The sequence below is a fragment of the Callithrix jacchus genome, chromosome 7 (assembly GCF_049354715.1).
Source record: "Callithrix jacchus isolate 240 chromosome 7, calJac240_pri, whole genome shotgun sequence".
Classification (NCBI taxonomy): domain Eukaryota; kingdom Metazoa; phylum Chordata; class Mammalia; order Primates; family Cebidae; genus Callithrix; species Callithrix jacchus.
Genome location: NC_133508.1, coordinates 35,328,564 through 35,341,752, shown reverse-complemented (window position 1 = coordinate 35,341,752; position 13,189 = coordinate 35,328,564). Strand labels below are relative to the sequence as shown.

General features: G+C 42.3%; 1 long non-coding RNA gene across 1 annotated transcript; it reads left to right on the top strand.

The window, feature by feature from the left end:
* Nucleotides 1-2,064: 2,064 nt before the first annotated feature.
* On the top strand, nucleotides 2,065-10,950 carry LOC128928340 (uncharacterized). The gene is made up of 2 exons (XR_008473241.2): nucleotides 2,065-2,544; nucleotides 10,538-10,950. It is a non-coding gene; the product is annotated as an uncharacterized LOC128928340 (long non-coding RNA).
* Nucleotides 10,951-13,189: the final 2,239 nt, after the last annotated feature.

Here is a 13,189-nt window from a genome sequence, read left to right as displayed (position 1 = left end):
GCACTCCAGCCTGGGTGACAGAGCAAGACTCCATCTTTAAAAAACAAAAAACAAACAAACAAAAAAACCTAAACATACCTTTAATGTAGAATCTGACAGTCACAATCTGTGGTAGTTACCTAAAAGAGTGGAAAACATGTCCACACAAAAACTGCACATAGATGTTTATAGTAGCTTTTTTCATAACTGCTAAACCTTAGAAACAACCAAAATGCAGTATCATTCTGTGCTAGAAAGAAAACAGTTCTCCGAGTATGGTTTGAACTGCAGGGGATCACTTACATGTAGATTTCCTTCTGCCCCTGCCGCCAGAGACAGCAAGACAAACCCCTCCCCTTCCTCCTCCTCCTCAGGCTACTCAGAGTGAAGACGATGAGGATGAAGACCCTTATGGTGAGCACTTCCACTTCACAGATGGTAAATCTGGAGGAAATTCAAATGCATATCACTCAGAAAAAGAAGCCAATCTGAAAAGGCTACCTGCTACATGACTCCAACTATATGACGTTTTTAAAATGGCAGAACTTTGAGGACAGCAAAGAGAGTAGTGGTTGTCGGGTTGGAGGTGGGGTGGTGCAAGCAATAAATAGGCAGATCACAGAGAATTTTCAGGGCCACTGAAAGTACTCTGTATGATACTATCATGATACATGTCATTAGACAAATGTGGTATATGTGCCCAAACTCATAGCATACGCAATACCTAGAGTGAGCCCTAATGTAAACCATGGACTTTGGTGATAATGATGTGTCAATGTGGGTTCACCAGTTGTTACAGATGCACCCCTTGGTGGGCGACATTGTTAATTGGGGAGGCTGTGCAGGTGTGGAGAGAGGAGATAGACTGAATATCTCTGTACCTTCCTCTGAATTTTGCTATGAACCTAAAACTGCTCTAAAAAAAATGAAGTCTCAAGAAATACTATTAGTTGCAACCTTAAAAGCATGATAAGGATGTTGAAAGGGCAATAGGGTACACGAGGCTGTGTCCACGCTTACCTGTGCCTGCACTGTAATCAACAAATCCTGGTCCAGCGCTCAGTAACAACTGTTCTGATTCAAAATGAGTGGAATATTTGCAAATCCTTTACAAGAGAGTTCCCTACAGGGTTTTCTTTTCCCCCAACTTGTGCCAGAACACTATCGGATTTCAAATCTTCTGGACATGGTTTAGCTTGTGGCAACCAGCGGCTCTCCATGTTGGTGCAATTTGTCCTATGCATGGTGAGAAAGAGATGAAATTCCAGCGAAGGAAGTGATGGGAACTCTTTGCCTTCCTGTATTTACTGTTCTCTTAGCTTGGGCCTCTTCAACTCGAAATACTTGGCAAGCAGTTTTTTTAACTTAAGAGCTATTTTATATTTTATTTTACTCTTTGCGACGTTCCTATTCCTGACTATGGTGAGCACTCTTTTATTCAATCACAGAGTGTGGCATACAAAATTTTAACATTTTAATTAATTGCATTTTCATTATGCTTGTCCTGAGGCTTCCTGGGCTGAGTGAAATGTATTAAATCTCAAAGAGAAAAGCCATGACTGCAATTAGCTCCTAAGTGGGATCGGTTTCAGTTTTACATGGAAGAAGCATTTTAATGTGACCTTAGTGGCGCAGATAGTCTCTGGAGGGCTTATTGTAATGACTGTCCAGCCTCCTGGCCCCAAATTAGCAGTACCTCCCCAACACACACACACACGCACACACACACACGCACACACACACACTTACTTAATGCCCGTCATTACTCCACTATTTCTTTAGCTCTTGAAGGCTTCCTGGCCTTTTAAAATACCACTCCAAGGTATTAAGCCTTATCAGTTCATAGCTTTGTTATCAGCCAACACCTTAGCTGACAACCAGCTGAGAGTGAAAGCGTGCCAGGAATGTGACCTGGATAGGTGCTGGGCCTGGGGGAGGGGAGGGGAGTTCTCAAGGGGAGAAGAAAAAGGCTGTGGGGGCGGGGAGAGGGAGAGTCAGTGACAGCCCGGGGCGGCAGGATGCTGGCCTTTGCCACCAATAGGCATGTTTTGCTCAGTGCTAGAGTTCAGCTTCTCAGCCGGAAACACTCCTGCCCAGGGAGATAAGGAGCTAAAGGAGCCAGGAAGGGCTCCACTCCACCCGTGCCTTCTTCATTCTCTGCACAGCCTGCGACAGAGCTAAAGGAGGTACCACAGACCCTGCTGCAGTCCACGAGACAAACAGCTCCTCCCCCTTCTCGGAGGATGAGATCGGCCTCATCCATGCAGACCATGCAGTTCACCTGTATTACCAACGCAAGCCAGCTAGCAGTGCTGGAATATTTACTGCATCTCAAACAGCATTCTGAATGCTTTGTGCCCATCATCTGATCGAATCCTCACTGCAGCTGTGTGAGTAGATGACAGACTCCAGTTGACCCTTTAAGAACATGGATTTGAACTGCAGTGGATCATTTACATGCAGATTTTCTTCTGCCCCTGCCGCAAGAGACAGCAAGACAAACCCCTCCTCTTCCTCCTCCTCAGGCTACTCAGAGTGAAGATGATGAGGATGAAGATCTTCATGGTGAGCACTTCCACTTCACAGATAGTAAATACATGTTCTCTTATAGTTTTCTTAAACCATTTTCTTTTCTCTGGCTTACTTGAAGAATTCAGTATAGAATAGGTATGTTATACAAAATGTGTGTTAATTTCATCTGTTGTTATCGGCAAGGCTTTTGGTCAACAGAAGACGATTAGTAGTTGTTTTGGGGGCATCAAAAGATATACAAGGATTTTCAACTGCAAGGGGGTTCAGTGCCTCTAACCCCCACATTGTTCCAGGTTCAACTATATGTCATTCTCCATCTTCTACAAATTAGAACTGAGGTTAAAAAAAAGTAAAGCAACTTTCCCAAGAGCACATAGCTAGTGTATGGGAGAGATTCTGTGAAACAGGGTTCAAACTCAAACTCGTCTGACTCCAGAGCCTGGAATTTAACCACTATACCTTTTAACTTCTTTATGTTTATAAAGTGCTTTTTTTAAAAGCTAGTATTTTACTTGCTGTCAAAAAATTCTGGGAAATATGGAGGCTGTGCATGCTCTATTATTTCCATTCTAGAAATGTAAATGCAAGGACAGAAACTTAGTGGCCCCGGGTCCTCAGTCAATTGCAGAGCGTGGACAGAAACATACCCCCAGCTCCCACCCAAGACTTCCTGTAGGAAGACCGTATCTTTCCTTATCTCCTTCACTAACACAAGTCATATTTTCATCTATGTGCTCGTTTTGGCATTTGTTATAGTTGGTCATCTCTCAATAACTGCAAGGGATTGTCTCCAGGACCTCCTGCAGATAATAACATCCCCAGATGCTCAAGTCCCAGGTATAAAATTCTGTGATATTTGCATATAACATTCACACTTCCTTTGACAGGCTTGAAATCAACTCTAGATTACTTAGAATACCTAATACAATACAAATGCTATGTAAGCAGTTATTATACTGCATTATTTAGGGAATAACGACAAGATGTAAAAGTCTGTATGTATTCAACAAAGACCTAATCATCCTTTTTGAAAAAGTTTTTTTGATTGACATTGGTTGAATCTTCAGCTGTGGAACCCACAGATCGCAAGGCCTATCATATCTACCACCAAGAATATGTCTTTGACAGAGGTAAACACAGCAAAACTTGATCCGTTCAATCTATTCATGGACACAACTGTGTTTTTCTGGATACCATTAAGATAAAAATTATGACATTAGGAAGCTCTAATCAGGGTGATGGCATCCGCCATGATTATCCTAAGCATTCCCTAAGGCCTCCTGGGGTCACTGAAGCTCAGGACAGTCCCCCAAAGAAACAAAGCAGAGGGGCCAGAAAGTGGATGCCAGCAAAGAAGTTTTAACAAGCAGCTCCAGCTTTTTATTGACTTAAAGGAAAATGGAGTCAAGAGAGAAATTTCAATAAAACTGTAAGTAAGTCAGAAGTTTATTTTTGTTTCTAAAGATTAGTTCTCACACGTTTTCTGTTACTAGACTTAATTTTGGTAGTGTGTAATTGTAGCCACAAACCTACCATTAAGCAATGAGCACTAAAGTCTATTTCCTGATGAACTCGAGAAAGGGCAGAGGTTAATTGGGGCATGGCTAGTTAAAACGTCATAAACTTAAAGGAATAGCTTCTCACCTTCCCATGGGCCCTTGCAACACTATCAGAACCCAGGACGGTTCCTCAGTTAGACACGTGAATGTCTTAGTTTCAGAGAAACCCATCTAATATGTCTTAACTGTGCTCTACTAAATAAACGATTCAAACCTCCTGAAACCTTAAGAAAACACAAAAGGCCCTTAGTCTTAGAGTCTGCGCCTCACCAATATGACCTTACATCCCTGCCCTTGCTACAAAGAACAGAAGCAACTGAAATTTATACTCATCATCAATTACACAGAATCAGACCTGTCACCAAGCTCCAGAGCTGAATTTTCCTGGGGAAAATGAATAGCATATATTAACCAAAAGTCTAAAGGGGATTTAGAAGAAGGGTAGAGGGAACTCCAGAAAAGAGTTACAAAAGGGCCTGTGTGTAACCACAGATACGCACTGAAAAGTAAGTTCCAAATCACTTAGCTTTGCTGCCTGGAAATTCAATCAATGCATCCAAAGAATTATATATATATATACAGTTTTTTCCGAAACACAATTATGGATTTCCATTTAGAATTTCAATTAAAAATGATGAGAATGATCATTGAAAGCAGAAATGAAATGAAGAGAACAGCTCAATGCCCAGGTATTTTCTTTCCAAGATTTTCTGTCTTGAATCAGCAAAACAGATTGGCAGATGCTGATAGAGTCATGTGAAAGTTGCAGTGAAATCCATAATATCATAGTAGGCAAATAACTGCTGGGATAGGGTATGTACGAAGAATTTTCAAGTAAGGTAAACCAGGACAACTGCTTATACAGACTTCAAATCATTTTTTTAATTTTAAACAATTCCCTAAACTATTTATTTCAGCTTTCATTAAAACAAAGAAACAAACTTGTCCCCAAAGCATTGAGCTGCTAAGAATTTTGAAATCTTTTTAGGATCAGCTCAGCATATTTCTGCAACCCACATTCCTGGGACAAGAGGAGAATGTGTTAACGGAAGAGACTTGTGAACTAATTTCTCACAGGGACAAGCCAAGAAATGTCTTTATTAGAAGACACCCACAGCTGAAGGAGGATTTTTATGTTACTGGCACATTCTCTGACTACTCATTCAAAGCTTTGGATAAGCACTTTCCAACAGAATATCTTACTTTACTTACTGAGAGAGGGTCTGATATTTTCAATTATTTGAATCATCTAGTTTAAAAAACTTCCATTTTAACTGAACGAGTTCAAGAATGCTACTAGGAGAGAAAGAGTAGTGGTGTTTTCCACATTTGAGAAGATAAACCAAAAGATACAAAAGTTTTCTGTATTTAGATCTTCATATATTTTTACTCTAAGAATATAAATCTCAGACTGGGAAGGGAGTCTAGTGCTTAAAATGTTGTCCTTGTATCTCAGATGCAAGAGGGAGTTCTACAAAGGAATATATTCAGGGTTTATATCACTTACTAAGAGAATCTGACTGAAAGAGGGCACCTCAGGAGGCCAAAGCCATATCCATGCACTTTCTGAAAAAAGCACTGGGTTTTGGTTATGCACGAACTAAGAAAAATCAGATTGCCCAAGCCATCTCAACTCTCAGGATTATCCCACAATGAGCCACGAATCCTGCTATGCAACTTCCTTCCAAAAAAAAATCTAAACAAAAAAGATTTCCCTCCCTGATAGAATATATTTAAATAGAAATTTAGAAAACAAAAATACAAAATATGTCCATTAGGATAAGCCAAAAAACAGACCAGACATGGTGGCTCACACCTGTAATCCCAGCATTTTGGGAGGCCTAGGCAGGTGGATCGCTAAGACCAGAGGAGTTCGAGAACAGCCTGGCCAACATGGAAAACTAAAAATACAGAATTACAAAACCCTACTAAAAATTGTAAAAATACAAAAATTAGCCAGGTGTGGTGGCATGCACCTGTAGTCTTAGCTGCTCTGGAGGCTGAAGCATGAGAATCACTTGAACCTAGGAAGTGGAGTTTGCAGTGAGCTGAAATCACACCACTGCACTCCAGCCTAAGCAACAGAGTGAGACTCCATCTCAAAAGAAAAAAAAAGGATAAACCAAAAACAAAATGCAAAAATGCATCTTAAAAAAAAAGAAAAATATATACTGAAAAATAAAATAGGCAAGAAGAAAATATGCCAAAACTTTATCTTTGTATGCCAGAACTGATTGCCCAGGAATGGGCAACTTTCCCTTGATATTTTTCTCAAACTCTCAAATTTCATACAGTTAAGTATTCTTTCAAACGCCATTAAAAGGCACAAAATAGGAAACAAAACCAGGAACTTCTAGTGAAGACTGTAAGGCCGTGGTTTGTCCAGCTCGCTGTGCTCCATATATATGGCAATAACACACTCAACTTTTAAAAAGAGAAACTTACTCCCAAGAATAAAAGATTAGTAATGATAACATATAAAGAACCCCAGATAATAGGAAAGCAGTTAAAGAATGCAAACAGAAAATTCACAAAACGATACGCAAACGCTCTCATCATGAGGTCATTGGAAAGTAAAAGATGCTATTCTATATCCATAATATTGGAAAAACTTCGTTAAAGTTCCAGGTATTGTGAAGGATGGGGGAAAATGGAAGCACGCATGATGCTAATGGTCACATCAGTTGATACACTGCTTTGGAGACAGTTTGGCAACCTCTGGTAAAGTGTAGTAAAGTGTAGACAGGCTTTTGCTCTATGACTTGTGAATACTGTTACGAAGGGTGCCTTTACCACGTGGACACAAGAGGCATTGTGCTAGAATTTTTTATTGCAGCATTGCTTGAAATATTGAACAGTTGGGAACAGTCTGCAGTTCTAACAATAGGGAAAAGGATCAATGAAATTGCAGGGTCTCATAAAATAGACCACTTTCGAAAAATTAAACAAGATACAGCTATAGAAATATGGATCAATGTTGAAAACATTGATTTGAATAAGAAAAACAAATTGGAGAATAATGTGCTGCATATGGCATTCTGGAACTTTCTGTTCTGACTATTGGGCACTTGAGGGCATATCCTATTATGATCTGTATTTTTCAAAATGCTTGATCTATTTCATAATTTAAAAAATTAAGTATCTACAGGATTTATCAATCAAGAGCCACTGTTGATTTTTAGCCAGAGTAAACTGTGAGAGTGGCAGGGGAGAGTCAATTTCCTGCGGGGGAGGTGGGCCGGAGGCTGGGAGGCAATGAGCGATCCCGGGCTTCTGATGAGAGCCAGACCTCCCGGCGGACGGGGAGGCCAGAAGGTCCCGAGAGTGCTGCGAGCGACGGGCCTGGCGTCCCGGCTGCACCGTGGGAGGACGGAGGTGTGGACAAGCTGCTGGAAACAGGCGGAAGAGCTGGGCGCCCTGGGAGGTCCCGGGCTGCGGCTGAGACAGGACGGGAGGGCAGGCGGTGGGGTTCACACGGAGAAGCGGGGCGCAGACGGCCCGAGCCCCAGGAAGCCACGGCTGAGTGGAAGAGGCTGGGCCCGGCGTGGCCAGGGCGAGAGAGGAAATGACCTGGAATTCCCCAGGGCAGAGCCAGGACCTGCAGGCCACCAGGACGCAGAAGGAGCAGGGCTGTAAGCTGAAATCCCCAGCACCTGAAGGCACTGACGGGGGGACATGGAGGAGGACACGGGTGTCTCACTTTTATTTTGCCCAAAAAAAAAGTCATTTAGGGAAAACAAACGCCGATGAGCAGAGGTGGCTCCACCCTGCTTTGGATTCCTCGCGTCCCAGGCCCTGGGAGAAGGCCTGGCAGTCCAGCCACAGGGCACACTTTTCTTCTGATTTCAACTCTTGTGTACATGTGCGAATGTGTTGTGTGGGAATACTGCGTGATGCTGAGGTCTGACGCACGGATCCCATCACCTAAATGTTAAGCACAGTGCTCAACGGGCACTTTCTCTTGTATTTTATTTTTGTTTTTGAGATCGACTATCACTTGCTCTGTTACCCCGGCTAGAGTTCAAAGGCGAGATCGCGGCTACCTGCAACCTCCATCCCCCAAGATCAAGCAGTTCTCCCCCCTCAGCCTCCCGAGTAGCTGGGATTACAGGCACGTGCCACCACACCTGTCTAATTTTTGTATTTTTAGTAGAGCCGGGGTTTCACTACTCTTGAATGAGTCAGGTGACCATCATTGACTGAGGCCGTTTCAGTCTTCTGTTGAAGAATGTGCGGAACTGGATGGCTTCCCGTTATTTCTGGGCTTTGCACCCACTTTCTTCCTTTCTGTGTGATGGAATTCATTTCCCCGTGCTGGCCAGGTTGGTGCGGTTGGTCAGGCTGGTCTCAAACTCCTAACCTTAAGTGATCCACCTGCCTCAGCCTCCCAAAGTGCTAGGATTACAGGTGTGAACTACCGCACCCGGCCCCAGTAAGCAGTTTTTAACCCCACCCTCCCCTTCCTCCACCCTCTAGGAGTCCACAGTGTCTATTGCTCCCTTCTTTGCGTCCATGTGTGTTCAATGCTTACTTCCACGTGTCCATGAGAACATGTGGTATTTGGTTTTCTGTTCCTGCATTAATTTGCTTAGGATTTTGGCCTCTAGCTCCATCCATGATTTCATCCTTTCCTCTGACCACATAGTATTCCATGGTATATGTGTGCCGCATTTTCTCCACGAAACCTGCCACTGATGGGCCTCTGAGTTGGTCTCATGTCTTTGCTATCGTGAATAGCACAGCGATGAACGTACAAGAAGCTGCACATTTTCGGTGTAACTTGCAGAGGTAGATACTTTCACCGCAGTCCGTTCAAACTCATGTCTCTTTGCATCCCAGCTTCTCTGCTGTTATACTTACCACCGTGTCAGGCAGAGATGCTGGGCACTTTTGGGTGCTGCTTAAAGAGATAAGTTGAAGGCACTTTTCATTAGGACTAGAGGGACATATTTATATAGTTTGCGTCACTTCTGTGTGTAGATATTACTAGCCATGCAAGGTATGAATGGCTTCCAGGAATAATCCCGTCCACCCTGCCAACCCACTTGCCATCCTGGTACAGGCCAGGGCCAGAAGTTTCATTGTTATGAGAACAAGTCCCATGTGTTCCCCAGTGACAGGAGAAAGTGTTTGAAAATACAAATGCAGCTAGTCTGCAGAAAATCCTTCCACCATCTTAACAAGTACAACAGAAATCAAGGAAATATAGGGGGAAAGTATTTTAGCAGCATAATATGGATGTCTAAAAGGACATTGTTGTTCACATTTTGTAATGTCTGTGGAATTTCTAAGTTTGTGATAAGATGTGATTTTTTTTTTTTTTCTCTAAACCAACATCCAGCCTGGTGCAGCGGTGAGCACCTGTAGTGCCATCTACTTGGGTGGCTGAGGTGACAGAATGCTTGAACCCAGGGATTCCAGGCTGCAGAGTGCAACGATTGTGTCTGTAAATAGAGAGACCCAGCCAGGGCAGCATAGAGAAACCCCATCACTATAAAAATCATTAATAAATAAATGTTCAATTTCATACCTAACCTTGTATTCATAATTTAAAGAGGGCCCTTCAAAGTTGTATAAGCTTCAGGCGCCCCCCACCCAAAATTTGGATCCACTTCTGGTAGTTAAAAGTTGGATTCGAAACAATAATAAAGAGTGACAAAGAAGTGTGATTCTCCATCTTCAGTTCACAAGGTTTTGCCTTTTCCTGAAAGAAATACGCTAAGGTTTAGCCAAACATCATTTATTTTATTAAAATTTATGTAATCACTGTGTGTTTTTTTTTTAATGTAATCCAAAGACCAGGGAATGAGACCAAAATTTTGAATATAACAATTCTTGCCAAGTTTAATGACCTCTTAATGGTATGAGAGTTTCCATGATTTTATATTTCTAATTGCTTTATTATTGTTGAACGAAACTCTGCAAAACAAGAAAAAATGATAATCAGCCTTTTTTAAAAAATATGCCGATCCTGGAATTCGACTCATTATATAATGACTCAGATCATTCTGTAGAGCACTCTGTCCATTTAAAAGAATCCTAAAGTCGTAGTCACCAAGATCCCACAGTCCACCTAGCCTATTCGAGGGGAAATTAATTTCATCACGCCGAAGGAGAAAGTGGTTGCACAGCCCAGAAATGATGGGAAACCACCCAGTTCTGCACGTTCTTCAGCAGAAAATGGAAATGGCCTCAGTAAATGATGGTCATCTGACTCGTGCAGACACTCTATTACTTAATACTGTGTTTTTAAATGACCTGGCCATTCCAACTGGAAATTTGTATTAAAATGTCCCATTTAACAATAGCTTCAGATGATTTACTAGGTGGGTGCCAAGGGAATTGCAGTTTGGGGCTGATCATTTTGCCTTTCCAACAGACATTCCTTCGTGTTTTAAAGGAACCTTCTGAGATAGATGGCCTTTCTTCTTAAAATGTCTTTAATTCTGTTTTGTTTCATTTCTTAGGATAAAGTAACAACTCGCTCACTTAATAAAGGTGGGCTCATTCTCAAATTCTCCGGTGCCTTCCTGGAAAGCGCATTGGAACACGAAGCTCGTCAGCGCCTTGCCTAAGACCCCTCCCATCCTCGCCCTGTCTCAGGGCCCTTGGTGAAGCCCCCCTAGCTGCTACAGATGGAGTCGGACACCATCCATGAAAATCTGCTCCAAGGCAGGGAGCATTTGCTGCACAGAACACTTCTCACTGCTCTCCATCACCCATTGGTATTTGCGGGTTGAGGTGTCTTTTTTTTTGTCAGAATTTACTAATAACCAAGAGAACGTTTATCAAATGGGTTTTTGTTTTCTCTGGGCTCACCTGTCTATTTCTTTGTTCCTTCTCCCTTTTTTTTTAATACAGAAATAAAAGCAGAAACTGATCAGTCTGATTTCTCCAAATTATGAACCATGTGCTTTCCAAAAATGGTCCACTTGTGGGACAATGCACCACGTCACCCAGGATATTTGACAGGGAGCAAAGAGGCGACAGGATCTCGGGGCTGCTTGGGACCTAAGAGGCTATTCATTCCTCTGCTTGCATTTCACTTGATGCCCAGGGGAAATGGGATTATCTGTAGACCAGCTGACAGGCATGAACTCCAAGACCTCTCGTTGTCAGTTTATTGGTGTTTTCATCATGCAAGGCTATGCTTGCAAGTTAATATAAAAATTAAAATTATAGAGTTTAAAGGAAAACCTTACTTCTACTCTTTTTGACTTACGTGCCCTTTTAGAGACAGATAATCTAATGTCTCCTCTCCAGTCTGGCCCCAGATTATCCTCCATTCTCACCCCCACATCTCTTCCCCTCTACACACCCTGTGAAGCTGGCTCCCGAATTACCCTAGGCTATTCCACGAGTTTTCTGGCCTTTAGACTTTTGCTCAAGCTGGGAATCCTCCCTTAATACCTTCCCTCCTCCTGCTTAGACCAAGCAAACCCTGCTAACCCCTCCAAATGTTAGTTCAATTCCTGCCCCCCAAAGGTGTGCAGAGACCTGTGTCTCTGAGTGTCTCTTGGCACAATTCATTTAACACTGCTCTGTAGCACCGTGGAGAAACCTTCCACTGACACTTTCAGTGATTCTTATCACTCATACTCATGTTTTTGCATATTTATGCCTTAATTTCTCAACTACATTGGAAAACCCTTAAAGGCAGAGCCCTTTATGACATAATTCTCTGTACTCTCCCGAAAAATATTTGGTACAATTCTTTATTTATAACAGGTACTCAGTAAATATTCACACATGCAACCTAATTCGTAGGACGGGCAGATGCATAAGTAAACAAATCCGCAGCCATGTGTAACTCATTGAGTTTAGGTCTGTGAGTTTGAAAACAATGTTGTTATCTGCCGTGTACCCAAACAGAATCCTACTTAACTAGTTTTTTCCCACCCCAGTGCTGACTACAGAGAGCTGGTATATTGTACTCACTCATTTTACATGTATTTAGCTGTGTCTTGAGGGATTCCTTAACTCGGAATGTTATGGCTTGTCAAGAATGGCTGAGCACATGGCCTGCAAGGAGAATCCTGCATTTGCTGGACATACTTTCACAGAATGACCTCTACAGAAAACTCAGTTGTTCTCATAGGAATCCCAGATAATCTAGCAACCCCAGCCAAGGCAAGGATGTCATTCGGTCTGTCTGGATCTTCTGAAGACCTCACATTTGTCTTGTGCTGGAACTCCTGGACAGGGTCATTTCCTCTGAGGATCACTGTAGTTGAGTGTGTCTTTGTTCATGCACTAACTTTAAGAAGAGTGAAAAATACTAAGTCCTTGTCTACTTTACCAACTACAGGAGTGTCTAGAAAGGCAGATCACAGCTGACTGTGACTGGCTGAGATCGCAGGTACGCCTCCATGCTGAGTGGTCTGGTTCTGTGGTCTTCTTCAGGGCTGCAGTCCCTCCATGGATCAGATTTTTCTCCTGTCTGGGAACCACGGGAGAAAGGCCTGAACACAAAAACTGAAAATGCTTGAAAAAATTTTCTCTTTCGTTGTGAAAACTTGATGAAAATGTCAAGAAAAATCCAATCTCCCCTGACTGTCTAGGAGTATTTTCCTATCTAAAGAGTCACTTAAAGACATTTTTTAAGATTTCAAGGTAAATGATCTCTATGAGAAAGTCAAGATCATTTCAAATTATGAATTAAAAGTCTCCAAATAAGTCCTTTATAATATCAGAAATACTTCATTATATGGAAAATGAAAAAAGTTACCTCTTCATAAGGGAGTACATCAAAATTGCCTCCTTCTCATCTCCTCGTAGTGAATCATGGACTGTGTTTTAAGGGCTATTCAAATATCTAAGGTGCATATCTTTTGTGGTTCCCAACACCTCTTCACCTGGCTGATGGTTATCTGTAACAACACGTTTCTCCACTGGGTCTTCCTTGAGGACCGTATGTGTGTTGGATTTGTCTGTGCATCTCTCGTATCTGCAATGCAAAAAGCTCAGACCTGGCTGGTCTCGAACTCCTGACTTCAGATGATCCACCCACCTCGACCTCCCAGAGTGCTAGGATTACAGGCGTGAGCCCCCGTGCCCTGCCCAGTTCACCTTTCTGAGCTTTTTACATTGCAGATACTCAATAAATACTGCTTATATAG